This window comes from Lepidochelys olivacea, assembly GCF_965140295.1.
Source record: "Lepidochelys olivacea isolate rLepOli2 genome assembly, chromosome: 1".
Classification (NCBI taxonomy): domain Eukaryota; kingdom Metazoa; phylum Chordata; order Testudines; family Cheloniidae; genus Lepidochelys; species Lepidochelys olivacea.
This window is the reverse complement of record NC_140411.1, coordinates 104,758,314-104,778,477: the sequence shown is the minus strand read 5'-3', so window position 1 is coordinate 104,778,477 and position 20,164 is coordinate 104,758,314.

Below are 20,164 nucleotides of genomic sequence, written 5' to 3'. Positions count from 1 at the left end.
TTCTTTTGGCCCAATCCTCTAATTTGTCTAGGTCCCTCTGCATCCTATCCCTCCCCTCCAGCATATCTACCTCTCCTCCCAGTTTAGTGTCATCTGAAAACTTGCTGAGGGTGCAATCCACACCAACCTCCAGATCATTTATGAAGATATTGAACAAAACCGGCCCAAGGACCGACCCTTGGGGCACTCCACTTGATACCGGCTGCCAACTAGACATGGAGCCATTGATCACTACCCTTTGAGCCCAACAATCTAGCCAACTTTCTGTCCACTTTATAGTCCATTCATCCAGCCCATACTTCTTTAACTTGCTGGCAAGAATACTGTGGGAGACCGTGTCAAAAGTTTTGCTGAAGTCAAGGAACAACACGTCCACTGCTTTCCCCTCATCCACAGAGCCAGTTATGTTGTAATAGAAGGCAATTAGATTAGTCAGGCATGACTTGCCCTTGATGAATCCATGCTGACTGTTCCTGATCACTTTCCTCTCCTCTAAGTGCTTCAGAATTGATTCCTTGAGGACCTGCTCCATGATTTTTCCAGGGACTGAGGTGAGGCTGACTTGCCTGTAGTTCCCAGGATCCTCCTTCTTCCCTTTTCTAAAGATGGGCACTACAGTAGCCTTTTGCCATTCGTCCGAGACTTCCCCCGATCGCTGTGAGTTTTCAAAGATAATGGCCAATGGCTCTGCAATCACATCCACCAACTCCTTTAGCACTGTCGGATGCAGCGTGTCCAGCCCCATGGACTTGTGCTCGTCCAGCTTTTCTAAATAGTCCCGAACCACTTCTTTCTCCAGAGAGGGCTGGTCACCTCCTCCCCATGCTGTGCTGCCCAGTGCAGTTGCCTGGGAGCTGACCTTGTTCGTGAAGACAGAGGCAAAGAAAGCATTCAGTACATTAGCTTTTTCCACATCCTCTGTCACTAGGTTGCCTCCCTCATTCAGTAAGGGGCCCACACTTTCCTTGACTTTCTTCTTGTTGCTAACATACCTGAAGAAACCCTTCTTGTTACTTTTAACATCTCTTGCTAGCTGCAACTCGGGTGTGATTTGGCCTTCTGATTTCACTCCTGAGTGCCCGAGCAATATTTTTATACTCTTCCCTGGTCATTTATCCAATCTTCCACTTCTTGTAAGCTTCTTTTTTGTGTTTAAGATCAGCAAGGATTTCACTGTTAAGCCAAGCAGGTTGCCTGCCATATTTACTATTCTTTCTACATGTCGGGATGGTTTGTCCCTGTAACCCCAATGAGGATTCTTTAAAATACAGCCAGCTCTCCTGGACTCCTTTCCCCCTCGTGTTATTCTCCCAGGAGATCCTGCCCATCAGTTCCCTGAGGGAGTCAAAGTCTGCTTTTCTGAAGTGCAGGGTCCGTATTCTGTTGCTCTCCTTTCTTCCCTGTGTCAGGATCCTGAACTCTACCATCTTATGGTCACTGCCTCCCAGGTTCCCATCCATTTTAGCTTCCCCTACTAATTCTTCCTGATCTGTGAGCAGCAGGTCAAGAAGAGCTCTGCCCCTAGTTGGTTCCTCCAGCACTTGCACCAGAAAATTGTCCCCTACACTTTCCAAAAACTTCCTGGATTGTCTGTGCACCACTGTATTGCTCTCCCAGCAGATATATGGGTGATTGAAGTCTCCCATGAGAACCAGGGCCTGCGATCTAGTAACGTCCATGAGTTGCTGGAAGAAAGCCTCGTCCACCTCATCCCCCTGGTCTGATGGTCTATAGCAGACTCCCACCACGACATTATCCTTGTTGTTCACACTTCTAAACTTAATCCAGAGACAATCAAGTTTTTCTGCAGTATCATACTTGAGCTCTGAGCAGTCATACTGCTCCCTTACATACAGTGCAACTCCCCCACCTTTTCTGCCCTGCCTGTCCTTCCTGAACAATTTATAACCCTTCATGACAGTACTCCAGTCATGTGAGTTATCCCACCAAGTCTCTGTTATTCCAATCACATCATAATTCCTTGACTGTGCCAGGACTTCCAGTTCTCCCTGCTTGTTTCCCAGGCTTCTTGCATTTATGTATAGGCACTTGAGATATCTCGCTGATCGCCCCTCTTTCTCAATAAGAGGCAGGAGCCCTGCCCTCTCGCGTGCTCCTGCTCATGCTTCCTCCCGGTATCCCACTTACCTCAGGGCTTTGGTCTCTTTCCCCTGGTGAACCTAGTTTAAAGCCCTCCTCACTAGATTAGCCAGCCTGCTTGCGAAGATGCTCTTCCCTCTCTTCGTTAGGTGGAGCCCGTCTCTGCCTAGCACTCCTCCTTCTTGGAACACCATCCCATGGTCAAAGAATCCAAAGCCTTCTCTCCGACACCACCTGCATAGCCATTCGTTGACTTCCACAATTTGATGGTCTCTACCCAGGCCTTTTCCTTCCACGGGGAGGATGGACGAGAAGACCACTTGTGCCTCAAACTCCTTTATCCTTCTTCCCAGAGCCAGGTAGTCTGCAGTGATCTGCTCAAGGTCATTCTTGGCAGTATCATTGGTGCCCACCTGAAGCAGCAGGAAGGGGTAGCGATCCGAGGGCTTGATGAGTCTCGACAGTCTCTCTGTCACATCGTGAATCCTAGCTCCTGGCAAGCAGCAGACTTCTCAGTTTTCCCGGTCAGGGCAGCAGATAGATGACTCAGTCCCCCTGAGGAGAGAGTCCCCGACCACCACCACCTGCCTCCTTCTCTTGGGAGAGGTGGTCGTGGAACCTCCAACCCTAGGACAGTGCATCTCAAGCCTTCCAATCGGTGGAGTCTCCTTCTGTTCCCTTCCCTCAGATGTATCATCTCGTCCACTGTCCGCATTAGTACTTGTGGAGAGAACATGAAAACGGTTACTTACCTGTATCTGCCCTGCTGGTACATGGACGCTCCCCTTTCCTCTTCTGGAGGTCATATGCTGCCAAATTTCTTCACTGTCCTCCTGTCCCCGCTGTGCAGCCTGCTCTGAATCTTCAGAACATTGTGCCCATAGAAGCATATCCTGACGTATGTCCAGGAAATCTTCAGTTTCTCTCATGCAACACAGGGTCGATACCTGTTGCTTCAGACCTTGAACCTTCTCTTCCAATATGGAGACCAGCTTGCACTTTGTACAGACAAAGTCGCTTCTGTCCTGTGGAAGAAAGACAAACATGGCACATCCAGTGCAGGTCACAACAGCTGAACACTACCCATCCATATTACCTTCCTTCTACGAGCTTCCTCAGGAGCTGTAGTAACTACTCAGAGAAGCCGGCCAGATGTAAGCCTCAGTGGCCCCTCCCACCATTCCTTAGATGCCAGAGTCCTTCTCCTCAGGGGCAGAGGATCTGCCCCAGCTGGGGGGGCTCATACTCCATTACTCCATCTTGGAGGCTCTGCCTGCTATTGTAGCAGCAGTTCCTTTGGGAAGGGATATCATGAGGACTTCCCTGCTCCCCTCACTGCTTGGGCGGGGGGAAGGACTATTACATGGGGAAGCCACCAGGGCCGCCAGCTCCCAAAAGGGTGCAGCCCGCATTGGGCCTGAAGCCAAGACCCTTCATGCTCATGCGGGGGGAGAGGGCGCGGATGAGGCTGGGTGCCAAATGGTGAAGTTACTGCAGCTGAAGGGGCCCTGCTGGAGCAGTGTTTCTGGCTGCAGCCCTGCTGGAGAGGGAGAGGGACAGGGATCACATTGTACTGCTAATGCAACTGGGGACAGCCTGGAGTCTTGACAAGGTATCAATTCAATGCAGTACTGACAAAAACTTGTGCACCTGAGGTCTTGACTCCCCTCTGTGTCCCTCCAAAAATTTGAGACTTATTCTTTCAGGATCAGGGCAGCGACGACAGTGGCTGCAGAGAGTTTTTGGCCTGTGGCAGGGGCAGGCAATAGGATACTGGAAATCAAAGTGTTACAGGACTTATGTTCACACCAAGAGAAAGATGGCAAGGAATGGCAAAATGTAACTAACCCAATGCACTTGTTTGTTTCAGAAGCTACACAGAGCATATGCAATATCTGGATTTGGAGGCATTCTGTGGTGCATTGGGCCTACCAGAGAGCAGTCAGAACAGCAGCTGGATCTCACCTGGGCTGCAGGGCCAAAGTGGTTCATATCCAGAAGAAGCATGCAGGGGGATCAGCTCATACCACATCTGAACTCAGTAATAATCAAGGGCTGGGAGTAAACCCAGCCCATGTGGGCAAGTCTAGTAAGAAAGTCAATAAGGCGGTCATCAAGATATCCCTGGAGAAAGGGGGTTCAGTGATGTTGCTTGTTCCCCCTGTGGCTGGTTTTCAATGTAATTAAGAGAATAACATGAATGGTTACCAGAAGTAAAAGACATGGGATATTGGTGATTGGCCTTGGGCCCAATAGGGTGAGACCCTGTGGCCTTCCCGGGCCAAGGTCAGACCTCATGGTGCTCATGGGCCGAAGTCCCCACCCTGCTGCACCCGCTTTCCCCTTCATGAGGGGGAGGATGCTAGGACTCAGGGAATTGAGTCCTGGAGGGGACAGGGTGAGGATAACCACCCCGCATTATGGGCTATTTGGTAAGGAGCCCAGTAACCTTGGTGCTAGTTACAGGTTATATGGTAAGGAGCCCTGTAGCCTCCACATTGGAACCAATTAAATACCTGTGTTAAAGTGTATCAAAAGTTGTGACCTGCTGCTTAATTCCATGTGTGTATATGTCCTGATTTTGCCACTGTGTCCATATCAATAAAAAAAACTGCTTTTCACCTTAAACTGAAGAACAGGTTCAGTATTGTAATAGATTCAACTACAGATAACGAAGACATTGATACTTGGGGGGAAAACATCATAGAGTGCTATATAGAATATGTAAAGATAGTCCTAATAACAGCAAACCTAAAAGGCAAGAATGGATTGGTGATGCTTCTTGGGTAGCATGGAAAAGAAAAGAAAAGAAAAGAAAAGAAAAGAAAAGAAAAGAAAAGAAAAAACTCATGAATGCTAAGACATGCAAGGATAAATGCAACTGCTAGGTAGAATATAGAGCTCTAAAAAGACAGAAAGGTAAAAAAAAAAGACCTAAAAGAGATGAAAGGGGATATATAGCAATAGAAAATATTTGAGTGGCTGAAGATGCTAGCCAAAGAGGTGACTTTATAATCCTGTATAAGACAATTAAACAGCGAACAGGAAATTTTAACAATACTGGAGGCCCTATTAAAGGTGCAAATGGAAGGACCATTAGTAGAAAAGAAGAACAAAGGAAAAAATGGGCAGAATATTTTCAGACTGTTTTAAATAGACCAAGCCCAACAAACTACTAGAAATATGTAATACTCTACCACCAGAGATTGATATTGATGTAGGACATGGGTCCCGCAGCTCCCATTGGCTGGGTACAGCAAACCACGGCCACTGGGAGCTGTGAAGGCCCATGCCTGCGGACAGTCAAAGTAAATAAAATGTCTCACAGCTGTGTGATGGGCCGCATGCTGAAGGCTGGCGATCCCTGATGTAGGATATATTACATTACATTCCAGGAAAAGGGCAAATATAGTGCCCATCTATAAAAAGGGAAATAAGGACAACCCAGGGAATTATAGACCAGTCAGCTTAATGTCCGTACCCAGAAAGCTAATGCAGCAAATAATTAAGCAATCAATTTGCAAACACCTTGCAGATAATAAGGTGATAAATAACAGTCAGCATGGATTTGTCAAGAACAAATCATATCAAACCAACTTGATAGCTTTCTTTGACAGGTAACAAGCCTTGTGGAGGGGGGGAAGTGGTAGATGTGGTATATCTTGACTTTAATAAGGCTTTTGAAACTGTCTCGCATGACCTTCTCATAAACAAACTAGGGAAATACAATCTAGATGGAGCTACTATACAGTGGGTGCATAACTGGTTGGAAAATCATTCCCAGAGAGTAGTTATGAGTGGTTCACAGTCATGCTCGAAGGGCATAACGAGAGGGTCCCACAGGGATCAGTTCTGGGTCCGGTTCCGTTCAATATCTTCATCAATGATTTAAATAATGGCATAGAGTGTATACTGTGATAGACCAGGCCAGTTTGGTACAGCAGAGTAGCCTTATTGGGATCCAGGAAGTGGGCGGGCAAAGCTCACCCACTGCTAAAGGATCGCCCCTCAGCCTAAGGGGGAGATCCACAGGACCTGGGAAACCAAATAATTACGGGGGACAACTAATGAACAACAGGAACGGGAGTGCGGTCAAAGGGTCAAACGAAGGGAACCGGACGGGGACACCGAGCAGAGAACCCCGGACAGCGCCCACTGCTCCTCAAAGGCGTCAAGGGAGTCAGTGGACGCCGCCCAGAGGAACTCTGCCCGGAGGCGTGAACGGACAGAGGATCGGAAATAGGCCCCGCAGTCACAGGAAACTCCATCGGCCAACCTCCTCACCCTGGTTTTATAGATGGCCACTTTAGCCAGGGCCAGGAGGAGGTTGACCAGGAGGTCCCGCGACTTAGTAGGGCCACTGACAGGGAGTGCACAGATTAGGAGGTGAGGAGAAAAGTGCAACCAAAACCTTAACAAAATATTCGTGAGGAGCCGGAATAGGGGCTGCAACCTGGCGCACTCCAGATAGACGTGCGCCAGGGTTTCCCTCACGCCGCAAAAGGGGCAGGTGTCTGGGATTGGGGTGAACCGTGCCAAGTACACGCCCATGCTCACGGCCCCGTGAAGGAGCCACCAACTGATATCCCTGGTGGGCCTCGGGACTAAGGTAGAATAGAGGCTGGCCCACCAGGGCTCCTCACCCTCTAGAGGTGGCAGGAGGTCCCGCCACTTTGTGTCAGGGCGGGACATGAGGGTGAGGACATGAAGAGTGTGGAGCATGAGCGTGTAGAGATGTTGTTTTGGCGCGGTCTGGAACCGGACCAGCTGCAGCTCGTGCAGCCGGCTCACGGTGAAGGGGCGGGGGGGGGGGGTCGGTCGGGTCCATGGGGCAGGGGCCCGATGAAAAGGTCGGAGGGCCTGGGGTGGAGGGTGGGCGGGGCGCACCCTCTCGCAGGACCTGGTTGAGGTAAACCCGAGCAGTGGGCGGCAAAGCGGCCCTCACTTCCTGAAGTACGCGCAGGGCAGTACGAGGTCTGGAGAGCCCCATGCGCTGAGCGAGCGTCAGGGGATCCAGCCAGTCTCCCCGGTCGTAGTCCAAGAGGTCTCCGACTTTGGTGACTTCTGACAGGACCAACCTCTGTCGCACCGAGGGGCACTCCGCCGCCTGCACACGGAGCTGGGGGTTGCGTAGCAGGGGCTCCGCGAGGAGATCTTCCCCCACGGAGGCCGCCACAGACCTGGTCATTGCGAACAGTTTCCAGGTCCGGAGGAGGTCCTGGTAGAAGACCGGCAGCCCAGAGAGGTCTTGCGGAAGACCCCTCGGATGGAGATAAAGGAGCTGCCGGTCATAACGGAGCCCTCGAAGGCGGCGCAGGAAGGCGTGCGCCAATATGCTCCATGCCGGACTACCTGCACCATGAAGGAGCCTCTGCAGGGCCTGGAGGCGGAAGACATGGACCTGAGTGCAGAGACACTTCAGGCCCTGCCCTCCCTCCTCCAGGGGCAGATGGAGAACCCCTGCAGAGACCCAGTGCAGTCCTGACCAGAAGAACTCCAGAATCAATTTCCGGAGGTTGGCCAGGAAATCCGGGGCTGGAACCAGGGTGTTGAGCCGGTATCAGAGCATGGACAGGACTAGTTGATTGAGCACCAGTGCCTGCCCTCGGAAGGACAGACACCGGAGCAGTCCTGTCCATCTCTGGAGCCGCTCTACCACCCTGCCCTTTAAACCGTGCCAGTTCTCCGGCGGAGACAGATGCGTGGCAGAAAGGTAAATGCCGAGATAGAGCAGCAGACCCGCACTCCACCGGATGGCTTGAAGCACGGGTGGGAGGGAGCTTGCCTGCCGCCAGTCCCCTACCACCAAGCCAGAGCTCTTGACCCAGTTGACCCGGGCGCAGGAGGCTGCCGAGTACACAGCCTGGCAAGCCTCCACTCGCGCCAAGTAGCCCGGGTCCTGGACCACGAGGAGTACATTGTCGGCGTATGCCGACAGGACCAGCCGCAGCTCCGGCTCCCATAACGCCAACCCCGTCAACCTCCTGCAGAGGAGACAGAGGAAGGGCTCGATCGCCAGAGCATACAGCTGGCCCGAGAGGGGGCACCCCTGCCGTACTCCTCACCCGAAGCTGACCGGTTCGGTCAGGGTCCAGTTGAGCCTGACCAGACACTCAGCGGAGGCATACAGCACCTGGAGAAAACCCACAAACTGGGGACCCAAGCCAAACGCTCGCAGAGTGCCCAGGAGATACCCGTGATCCACCCTGTCGAACGCCTTCTCCTGATCCAGGGACAGGAGGACGAACTACAGACCGTCCCTACACCTGAGTTCCAAACGGTCCCGGACCAGATATAGGTTGTTGAAGATGGTATGGCCTGGGACGGTGTAGGTCTGGTCTGGGTGAATCACGTCCACCAGCACACACCCTAGCCGCAGTGAGATGGCTTTTGCTACGACCTTGTAGTCCGTGCTGAGGAGCGAGACGGGACGCCAATTTCGTAAATCGTGGAGGTCCCCCTTCTTTGGCAATAAGGCGAGCATAGCTCGCCTGCATGAAAGAGGGAGGACCCCGCTCTGCAAAGACTCGGCCCAGACAGTAACTAAGTCTGGGCCGAGGACGTTCCAGAACGCGCGGTAGAACTCCACGGTCAGCCCGTCCATGCCCGGAGATTTATTGGTGGGCATGCGGCAGAGGGCTTCCGAGAACTTGGCCAGGGTGAGAGGCACCTCTAGCCGGGCTCGGTCGCCCGCGCTGACCATCAGGAGTTCGTCCCAGAGCACTCTGCAAGCGTTAGGATTGGTCGGATCCGGGGAGAAAAGGCCTGCGTAGAAGGCCCTGGCCCTCCCACACATCTCCACCGGATCCGTGAGGGGGGTGCCGTCCTCTGCGAGGAGGCAGGTGACATGCTTCTTGGCCCCTCTCTTTTTCTCCAGGGCATAGAAGAAGCGGGAGCTGCGATCCATCTCCTGAAGGAGGCGGATGCGGGATCGAAGAAAAGCACCCCGGGCCCGATGGTCCTCGAGGGCCCGGAGCTCCTCCCGCTTCTCCCAGCACGCCCCGCAGAGGGATGGATCCTCGGGGCTGGCGACCAGACACCTCTCCAGCTCTAAGACCTCCCGTTCCAACTGCCCTATTGCCGCATCCCTCTGTCAGCTGGTGCCCCGGGTGTAGTCACAGCAGAAGAGCTGGGCACGCACCTTCCCTAGGTCCCACCACCGCCGCACCGAGGGAGAGGCACGCCGCTGCCCTTGCCAGGCCAACCAGAACTCCCGGAAGGACACCATGAAGCCTGCGTCCTCTAACAAGCTGTTATTAAAATGCCAATAGGCCGGCCCTGGCCTCTCTGCACAGAGAGAGACCGTCACGGTGGCCAGGTGATGATCGGAGAATGGGGCCGGCCGGATGCTGGAGGAGTGGGCCTGTGAAAGATGGAAACGTGATAAATAGATGCGGTCCAACCAGGAGTAGCGCGACTGACGGGCCTCCACCCGGACAAAGGTGAATGTCGAGACGTCGTCTGGGTGGTGGTCGCGCCAGATGTCCACCAGGGAGTGATGGTCGACTATCTCCCAGAGGACGTCCGCGGTGGCCGGGCACTGCTCGGTCCCCGAGCGGTCCCGCTCCTCAAGGGTCGTATTAAAGTCCCCGCCCAGGACCAGGCACTCGTGAGGATCCAGAGTGCCGAGGAAGGCGGACGCCTGCTGAAAAAAACGTAGCCGCTCTGGGCCCGATGTTGGGGCATAGACGTTGACAAGATTGACCACGAGCCCCTCCAAATGGACCCGGAGGTGCAGCAGGAGGCCCAGCACAGTCTCGGCGACCCCCAGCACCTCGGGCCGTAGGTCAGGGGAGAATAGGCTCGCCACTCCAGCCATACAAACTGTGAGATGGCTAAAGTAGACCCTGTCCCCCCATTCCAGCCGCCAGCTAGCTTCGGAAGCCGGATCCATATGGGTCTCCTGCAGGAAAATCACAGAGTACCCCCCCTCCCAAAGGAAGGAGAACACTTGGCACCTGCGGAGACCCATCCTACAGCCCCGGGTGTTTAACGTGATGATGGTAAGAGGTGCCATGAGGAGGGCTGGGGGGGATCCTCGTCGGCAGGGACGCTCATGGTTCCCAGCGGGCCGCGCAACAATCCGTGACCTACCCCGTAGGTAATTAGGGAGTCACGGAAGAGGCGGACCCGCTGGTAAGTCGTGGTGGCCTGATTCCCAGTCCTTTTACCCTCCCTCATAAGGGCCCTCGCGGCCCGGAGGATGAGATGGAAATCCTCCCATTGCTGCAGGGCGAGCTGCACCTTATTACAGGAGCCCCGGACGTCCTCAAGGAACTCCCGCAGCGTATGGGGGGCCGAGACCACTAGCCCCCAGCTGTCCTCCGGAGGGACTACTGACACAGCCCCGTGGCCCACTGAAATGGGCAGTCAAGGGGCAGACCCCCGATGTGGCGCCCGATGGGCTGGCGCCACGCAGCCCCCCTCAAACCCTGGCTCAAGTGGGGGCAGTGGAGGGAAGGTAGCAGCCCCTAGTGAGTCGGGACTGGGGAATACAGAAGCCACTCCCTGGGGGTTATCCTCTAGGAGCGAGGAGATGACGGCCCCCAGGGGCGGCAATGATAGCACGGGAGGTGGGGGGGACAGGGGTGGGGTTGACATCAGGGGCAGGGCAGGGATCCAGAGTAAGGGCAAGGCAGGGGTTGGGTGCAAAGCCAGGGAGAGGGGCAAAGGTAGAATCCTGGGCCCCAGGAGCCAAGCCGTTGGAAAGTGGCCCCTCTCAATCAGGCTCTGGGAGGTGGGGGTGGGGCAGGGGGCCCTCCATGATGCCGGGCTCTGGCACCACGGCCGGCATAGTACCGTCAGTGGGGTCCCCGCCCGGGAAGGAGGTCAGTCACCCCACGCCCTCAAGGGGCAACCCGTGGGGCTCGGGTCCCAGTCGCAGCACACCAGCTGTCGCCTTGGTGGACTTGGCGGCTAACAGCGGGGTGCCACCCATGGCCGGGCAGATGGAGGAGCCCTGGGAACCCTCGGAGGCGGGAGCAAAGATAGCGGTTAGGGGAAGGGGACATGGGACAGGCGGGGCCAGGGTGAGGTCGCTCAGATCGAGGCCTGCTAGCAGAGGGTCATCCTCCCTCTGGGTAACTTGGGTCAGACCCAGGGCCTCGATCTCCTCATAAATGGAGGGGAGCTCTCCTTCCGCCACCCCAGAGGTCTCCCCGCTAGTGCCTGAAGCGACATTCGCCCCGAGGCTCACGGGGGCTCCAGATGGTAATGGGGCAGGTGGGGCTACATCGGGGTCCTTGGAGGGAAGGGACTCCAAGGGAGGGACGGTACTGCCCTCCCATGCTGCCACGTTTTCTCCAGCCAGCACTAGGGGATGGTATAAGCTCACGGGCAAGGCAGAGGGCTCGGCATCGGCGCCCCCCCTTCTGGTCTTCTGGGGGGCTTCCGCATCAGTAGAAAGGGGCGGAGCTCGAGCCTTCCATTTGCCCCACTTCCCCTGGACTAGGGCCCAGCCCTCCATGGCATCATCGGGGGCGTGCTAACAGGGGTCGGGTCAGGGGGCAAGACCGATGGCTCAGGGACCATGAGAGGCAGCGGTGGGACGGAATAAGGAAGGGAGGAGTCGTCCTGGGGCAGGCCCTCTCCCACGCTTGGCGATATCCCTGCCGCACCCTCCTCTAGGGGCCCCGCCGAATTGTAGGCAGCAGAGGTGGGGCTCTCCCGCTCATCTGGGCGTGCTGGGGGAGGCGCCCCTTGGGCCCGAGCGGGAGCAGTGATGGACTGAGTGGGAGGAGGGGCGGCTTCAGGCGCCAGGCAGCCAGGGGCGCCAGCGATGACGGGGCCAAGGCCCTGCCGGGGTTCGGGGGTCCCGGATGCCTCTCCTTGCCGGGCCAAGGGGCAGTCCCTCTGGACGTGCCCCATCGCCCAGCAGAGGTAGCACCGGGCCTCCCCCGTGGAATAATGCACCCGGTAATGGGCCCCCTGGTAGGGGGATCAAAAAGGACCCTTCAAGCGCCTCTCCATCACGCGCCGCCGGTGGCAGTTGCAGCTGCACTTGCCGGCGGAACGAGAGGACATGACGGAGGGCGGGGTCCTTGCAGCCCAAGGAGAGAGGGCTCAAAACAGAGATGGGCTTCCCCAGGGTAGAGAGGGCAGGTAACAGGGCGGCATTGGGAAGGAAGGGAGGAACAGAAGTCAGGACTAGGCAGACGCCCAGGTCGTCCAGCGGATCGAGGGGGACAAACACGCCCCCCACCGCCAGGCCCTTCTCCACCGCCTCCTGGGCGGCGGCCTCTGATGCCAGGAAGAAAACCACCTTCCCATACATTTTGGAGGCCGCCACAATGGCCATGGGCCCCACCACCCTCGCCAACGCCCGCACGTACGTCTCCACATGGGGCGAGGCGGGCATCAGGAGGCAACGGATGCCGTGCTTCCTGGTCACGGTGGGAAAGGGGCCCCAGCCGCTATAGCTGGTAGCAGAGGCGGTGGGCAGGAGAGATGACGTAATGGTAGGCGGGGGGGCTGTCCGGGGAGCCAGGGGAGTGACACTCGCAGAACTGGTGGAAGGAGCAGCAGGCTGGGAGGCCGCGGCCGGTGGCGGGGCCGCGGCAGTGAGGGCAGTCCCTGCCCTGGAGGGCCTGGACTTTTTGGCAGGGCCCTTCCCCTTCTTCCTACCCTGGCCCTTCCCGCCAGCTGGGGGCACTCCCCCAGAATCTAAGGGGGGGAGGGACGTGGCAGCAACGGAGGTCACCCTGCTGCCCGCCGCTGCCGGCGCCCCAGTGGGGGCAGTGACAGGTGGTTTGGCAGCCGCGGCTGAGGTGGAGGCTTGGGGGGGTGACAGAGGGGCAGGTGGGCGAGGGGTATCTAGGGCTGCTGGAGGGGCCCTACCCGTCGTATCCCCCGCCATAATGAGCAGGGAGGGAGGGAAGGACACCAGAAAGAGGAGGGGAAAGGGGAGGCAGGTCAGCTACTCCTCCCCGCTAGGCTGTAGGCAGGGGAGGAGGGTGCCAAGGGGGATGGGCTGGACAGGGGGGCTTTCGAGGGCTTGTGGGGGACAGTCACCGACTCAGAGTAGAAAACCGGCTCCTCTAGCTGCACTAGGGGAGGGGGGTCATAACAATCTTTGGGGAGTGCAGTGAGATCGGGGCAAACTCAAACAGGGGCAGGGCACAAGCGCATGGGAGGGGGCATGGGCGCACTGAATAAGGGACCAAGCAGGGCAGGGGTATCACATGGGGAGGGAGGAGAACCAGGCTGGAGGCAGGACAGGGAACCTAGGGGCTGACTTCAGAGGCAAGGGCGGGGCAAACAAGCAAAGGCTGCAGAGGGAGAAGGGCGGGGCAGGCAAACAAACTGAAGCCAGCGAAGTGCTGGGGTAAAAGAGAGGGCAAAAAGGCTGCAAGGGGAAAAATAGGGTAGGGAGCCAGGGACAAAGCTGGGAGTTGCTAAGAGGGGTCAGTCCAGGATGGGGCGAGGGGGGCACGTGTGCCCACGGGCGCTTGCAGAAGAGTCAGTGTGGGCTGGCTGCTGCTGCAGGCCCAAAAGGTGGTGAAAGGGGCAGCAGGCCAAGCAAGCAGCGGAGTCCCAGAAGCAGGAGCTTGAGGCAGATGATGAGTGTCCGCTGGGGGTGGTGGAGGGGGCAGTGCTGACGCTGGTGGTGGTGGGGGGGGTTAGGGGGGACGACACACTGATGGACTAGGGGGCAGGCTCGACGCCACACCCCCTATGTCCCCACAAGCACAGTCAAAACCCCCACCACAAGAGCACAGTCCAAAAGTTACTCAGCTTTCAAGCCCCCTCCACAGTGGTCTGCAGAGTCCTTGTGCGCTCCCCCAGCAGCAGATGGCCTTGTCCCCTCCTCCTTCGGGGTCCGGCAGCTCTCAGGCAGCAGCAAAGGCAGCAGCAGCTCCAGGCAGCAGCCCGGTGGCCAGGCAGGCAGAGAGGTCCCCTCACAGGTGGTGTTGATGGTGGTGGTGGTGGTGGTGTCCACAGCAGTGGTAGCAGCAACGGCTAGGGTAGGGGTCCCTCACCCCCCCCCTCTGGGGAGCGGGCCAGCAGCCTCCCCTCCCCCAAAGGGGCTGTAGTTGGAGCAGTAACAGCAGCACCCAAGGGTGGGTGGGGGAGTCCAGCAGCTAGCCAGCAACCAGGTAGTGGAGAAGGGGGGTGGGTGGATGGTGTCCAGCAGGGGCAGTGGCGGCAGCAGCAAGGGCCCACGGTCCAGCAACAGTAGTAGCAGTCTCCCTTCTCTCTCCAGGCCAGTCGGGTTCAGCAGAGGAGCCGAAGACGGGTCTACTGGCCACTGGATTAACAATTTGCTGTTCCCTGACTGACCAGAGCAGGGGCTGCTCCAGGCTAATGAGAACACCTGACTCCAATTAATCTGCAAAAAGTCAGGTAAGGCCATTAAGCTAATGTGACCACCTGACTCTAATTAAGGCCCCTCTGATAATATAAAAGGGCTCACTCCAGTCAGGCAGAGAGGAAGTGTGACTGAAGGGCTGGTTAATGAAGACACCCTCAAATCATTGGTAGGGGAACCCTAAGGAAAGGGTAAAGAAGGGAGAAGCAGGAGAGCTGTGGGGAAGTGGCCCAGGAAAATGTAGCAACTCTGGCAGTAAAAGGTTGGCTGCCAACAGCTGCTACCATTAGGGTCCCTGCGCCAGAACCCGGAGGAGAGGGCGGGCCTGGGTTCCCCCGAACCCACCACTGCAGAAACACCTCCTGGGAGGGGAAAACAGGCCCCTGTCAGGACAGGAGGCTAAACTGTTTTGGCATGAGGCCCTAGGAGCAACAGAGACTGTGGGAATTCTCTCACCAACCTCCATTGTTGGCTTATGATGAAAAGGGGCTCAGTAGACTGTATCCCTGGCCCTAGAGAGAGAAGGGCTACATGGAGGGTTGCTGTGAACCTCTGAAGCTAGCATAAACTGCCTGGAAGTGCGGGACCCACGGGGACAAGGTCAGAGCTCTGCCACAATACTTATAAAGTTTGCGGATGATACCAAGCTGGGAGGAGTTGCAAGTGCTTTGGAAGATAGGATTAAAATTCAAAATGATCTGGACAAACTGGAGAAATGGTCTGAAGTAAATGCAAAGTACTCCACTTAGGAAGGAACAATCAGTTGCACACATACAAAATGGGAAATGACTAACTACATACAAAATGGGAAAACGATCTGGGGGTCATAGTGAGCAGTTGGATATGCTAAATATGATAAGCTAAATATGAGTCAACAGTGTAACACTGTTGCAAAAAAGGCAAACATCTTTCTGGGATGTATTCTCAGGAATATTGTAAGCAAGACACAAGAAGTAATTTTTCTTCTCTACTCCGTGCTGATTAGGCCTCAACTGGAGTATTGTGTCCAGTTTTGGGTGCCACATTTCAGGAAAGATGTGGACAAATTGAAGAAAGTCCAGAGAAGAGCAACAAAAATGTTTAAAGGTCTAGAAAACATGACCTGTGAGGGAAGATTGAAAAAATTGGGTTTGTTTAGTCTGGAGAAGAGAAGACTGAGAGGGGATATGAGAACAGTTTTCAAGTACATAAACGGTTGTTACATGGAAGAGGGAGAAAAATTGTTCTTCTTAACCTCTGAGGACAGGACAAGAAGCAATGGGCTTAAATTACAGCAAGGGTGGTTTACGTTGGACATTAGGAAAAACTTCCTAACTATCAGAGTGGTTAAGCACTGGAATAAATTGCCTAGGGAGGCGGTGGAATCTCCATCATTGGGGATTTTTAAGAGTAGGTTGGACAAACACCTGTCAGGGATGGTCTAGATAATACTTAGACCTGCCTTGAGTGCAGGGGACTGGACTATATGACCTCTTGAGGTCCCTTCCAGTTCTATGATTCCATGATTCTTTCTTTCTTTACCTTGTATCCTGAGGAGGATGAGGATAATGGCTGCTGCTGCTGCTGCTGGAAGCTGGTTGAGGAACACTTTCCCTTCTAGAATGGAGCCAAAAGAGGTCCACGTGGCCCCTGCACTGGGCTAAATGCTGGGAGATGGGGAATGCTGGCCAATCAGTGCTCGTCTCTCCCAGCTGCCCAGTGGGTGCCAGAGACTCCCTCCTGTTGTAGCTACCTATTGTCCCTTGGCAAGTGTCTCCTTCCATTTCTACTGGGACTCTCCCCCTTTCACTGCTGGCCCCATCAATTTCCCCCACCCATTGATGTGAGTGGGTGGCATTTTGAATCTTTTAATTGTGCACAGTTTATATGTGTTCTACTTTTAACCTTCTTCATCCTCTTTAACTTGATCTTCAATTTAGCAATAGAAAGGCTATGGTCACCACCAACATCTGCTCCCCTGTACACATGTATATCTGCCAATGAGCAGCCAAACTTCCTTGAAATGCAGTAGTTTGCCTGGTTCTTTGTATTAGCATCTCAGGAGTTCCACATCACTTTATGGATTTCTTTATGAGGAAACATTTCACCTACTGGAGTGCTAGAACAATTTGTATAGTGAGGAGGCTCAGAGCCATTGAACCAAACTGTAAACGCTGTATGTAATGGAAACCACTTCAAGCAAGGGGATACAGCAGCACCCCCTACACCCCTAGTTCCATCACCTATGTCACCTATAAAGAAGTTATTTATACATTTCTACTAATCATTTACCATTTTGATTCATGTCCGGCCCCTGCCACATTTGTCCATCACTTTATCCAACACATAATTGTTGCTTCCAACCTTTGCATTAAAACCACCTATGGCACTATAATATCATGTTTTGGGACCTTGGTTAACACATTCTGTAACAAATCATAAAAAGCATCTTTTTCCTCATCTGGCTTTCCATTGATAGGTGCGTAGCATTGCATGACTATTAGTTTGAAGACCCTAACCTGAAAATGAGCTCTAATAATTCTTTGATTGACTGATTCCTAGTCAGCCAGGGCCTGCTTTGCTTCTTTCAGCATTACAATTGCTACCCTAGATTCAGGTCTACCATTCACAATCCCAGAGTAGATGAGGATCTTATTTGTTTGTTTAAAGTGTAGTTTGTTTGAACCTGTCCATCTACAGTTACTGATTCTAAGGACATCAAGATGGCACCTATCAATTACTTGAGCAGTGTTACTAGTTTTGCACATTGTTTCTCACATTCCAAAATCCACTTTTCACAACTGATCTGGCATTGAATAAGGGCCCTTTCAGGACATGGGCTATAGGTCTGCCCAATGCCTGTCATATTCTTCACATGAAGTTGATCTCTGGTGGGAGCCTGCTGCATACCAATATGGGTCCTGATATTCGTATCTGTAGTAAGTTTGTTTTACATGATGACCTTACCAGCCCCAGGTACAATCTTAGGTCCGCAGCTCTTTATTCATTATTCTGAGCTGTCCTCATGTGGACACTCTCTTCCATGAAAAATTACAGGTGAAATAAGAAGCTTAATCCCCCACTCTCAACCTGGGGCCAGGGCACAGGGCTGGATATTGTTTCTCCACCTGTATAGGATGTTGATCTGAGTGGAGCGCACATTGCCCTGCCTTATCCCACAGCTCTCTGCTCTTGGCTATGCAGAGTCAGCATGAAACCCCTTCCACAGCACACGGCAGGTGAATAGGGTCCCCACAGCTTTCCTGCTCAGCTCTAATGTGAGCTTAAATAGTGTGCAAAGTTAAGCTCTGGCCCTCCATGTCACAGGTGAATTTGCTTTCACGTACTATATAAGTATAGCAAGAGCATGACATGGCGCAAGCTGAATCTTTTAACAAATCCAAACTCATTCACATCTTTCAGTATTATAACATAGTCTCATAAGAAAAAGGAGTGTACTGAGGACAAAAGGGTTAAGAATACTGTAATTTAAAGCTGTCGGTCAAATTAAACACTGACTTACCCTCCACATGACCATACTGAACATTGAGCATTGCACAGGGTGAAAATCAGTGCTCAGTTACGCCCAGTGTATTTATATATATATTAGACCTAGTCAGAGACCAACCGTGAAGCTATTGTCCTTTTATTTGTATTTCAACAGCAAATTTTCAGCTGAATAGAAAGTAGCAAGAGAAAGATTTAGTTTTATTGACTCCCCTGTAAAGTTCTGACAGTGTATTCAGAAGGCAAAGTGCAGCATGTATGAATATCCATAGGGTCTACTTTAATAGCTAACAACATGCATTTTATTAGTGTGAAATACTGAAACGGCCCCCTACTGGCTTATATTGCTGAGATACACAAGATGGAACTGCACCATGTAACAATTCCCTCAACTCTATGAATATGCTAACAAAATATAATCTGCTAATCAGATTTATATTTATTTCTGATCTGTACTGTAAATGATAATAATGATTTTTGGTATTTACACTATCCTTTTCATCCAAATGGATCACAGAGCATTTTACACACTTTGCCATTCCTATTGAGTTTGTGCAATTAATTAGTAAAGGGCTGGACTGCCAAGATTATTATTAAAATATAATGGAGTTTATTGGCTGAGAGTTAGGGCTGTTTAGAGGAATCCATGGGGAGTGGAAATTTTGATGCTGTTGCATTTTTAGTTTATAACTTACAGAACACATAACTGTAGGTCACAGAGAAGCTCTCATTATTTCCAAAGTCTTTCAATACAGCACATTAAAGATCAGCCTGGATATAAACTTCTGAGGGAGGACTGAAGAAGAAAGGAGTTGTATTATTTTTAACTGATGCACAGACTTGGTCTTAAAAAAAATTAAAATGATATTTTTGTCAATACTCTGTGTACACAAGATGAACCAAACTAGTTTGAGGTCAAGGGCTGTGTTGCAAGATAAATGCTCTTCAGCTATTTTCTGAATCAGCAGTGACACCAGGCTAGTTAGGCCAATGGCAAATGGAAGACAAAGATAGGGATGAATCTTCCCCTCAATTATAGCTGTATAATATAACCCCAAAGATTTCAGGAAAGTTGCATGACTAAAAATGGAAGGCAAATTTTGGCCTTTGTGGTTATATTCCACAAATATATTGTAAATACTACAGGTTGGTTTTTTTTGTTTGATTGGGTTTTTTTAGATGCAGAGATATAATGGACCGGATTGTATCTAGCCTCCATGCGTAGTCACCCCACCCTTTTGTAGCTCATTGTAGCTTGTCACAATTGCAGTCTCTGCCCTCAGCAAAAAAGGCAGGGAGGGACAAGAAGGTGGGGGACATGGCCCCATGCACTCCCTCTGCACTAGCAGCTCCAAGGGGAGCAATCTCTGTTAAATGTGTACAGTTCGTGCATTTTGCCTGTGCACCTAGCCACTTGGCTTTATCTATTTGCCTGAGTGCGGGGTAGGGAGGAACAATCCCTCTCTCAGACTCTCCTGGGATTCTGCAGTTCTTCACTGCCCCCTACTTGGGCATGTAGCTAATGCCACAGTTTGGCCCAAATGTCAATTTCTGAGGAGTGCAATGCAGTGCTAATGGCTACTTGTTTATTTTCTGCTCACAAACTCTCACTTGATGTCTGTATCATAACAAATTACAACAAATTATAAATAGCCAGGCATGGTTACGTGAATTAGCTATGCACAAATGCACTGTAACTCTGAGTCTGCTGAATACCACTATGGTGACAAAGCTAGTAGTGGGCAACTCTAGCTGACTTCACATCCTTTGACAGATTCTGAAAACAACTCTAAAAGCTTTGGTGCTGTTGGCTTCTTTGCGCATCTAGAGAATTCACAGCTGACCTTTTTTTCCCCACACTGATTACCTATGTTACAACGTGTCATTCTCTCTAGTGATTCAGTACTGCCTTTTTTGCCAGTATGATACGGTACAATACATTGCATTTCTAAAAGATCTTCCATGAAAGGGTCTCATCACTACTAAGCTGCACAATATCCTTGCTAGTTATAGATGGGAAAAAGTAAGGTGCATGGAGGTTACATTACAGTGCCGGCATAGAACTCAGAACTCCTGAAACCCAGATCTGTATATCTAACTGCTATGCTTCTTATCTCTTTTTACCTACATCTTGCCATAAACATCAGACAAGCCATCTTTGACTAGAGACAGAGTCCCTATAACACATTTTACCAGCAATGGCATCATTGTGATCTAATTGAAGTATTTATATGTTATACTCCTTGGGGTTCTGTGATGCTAAAGGCTGTG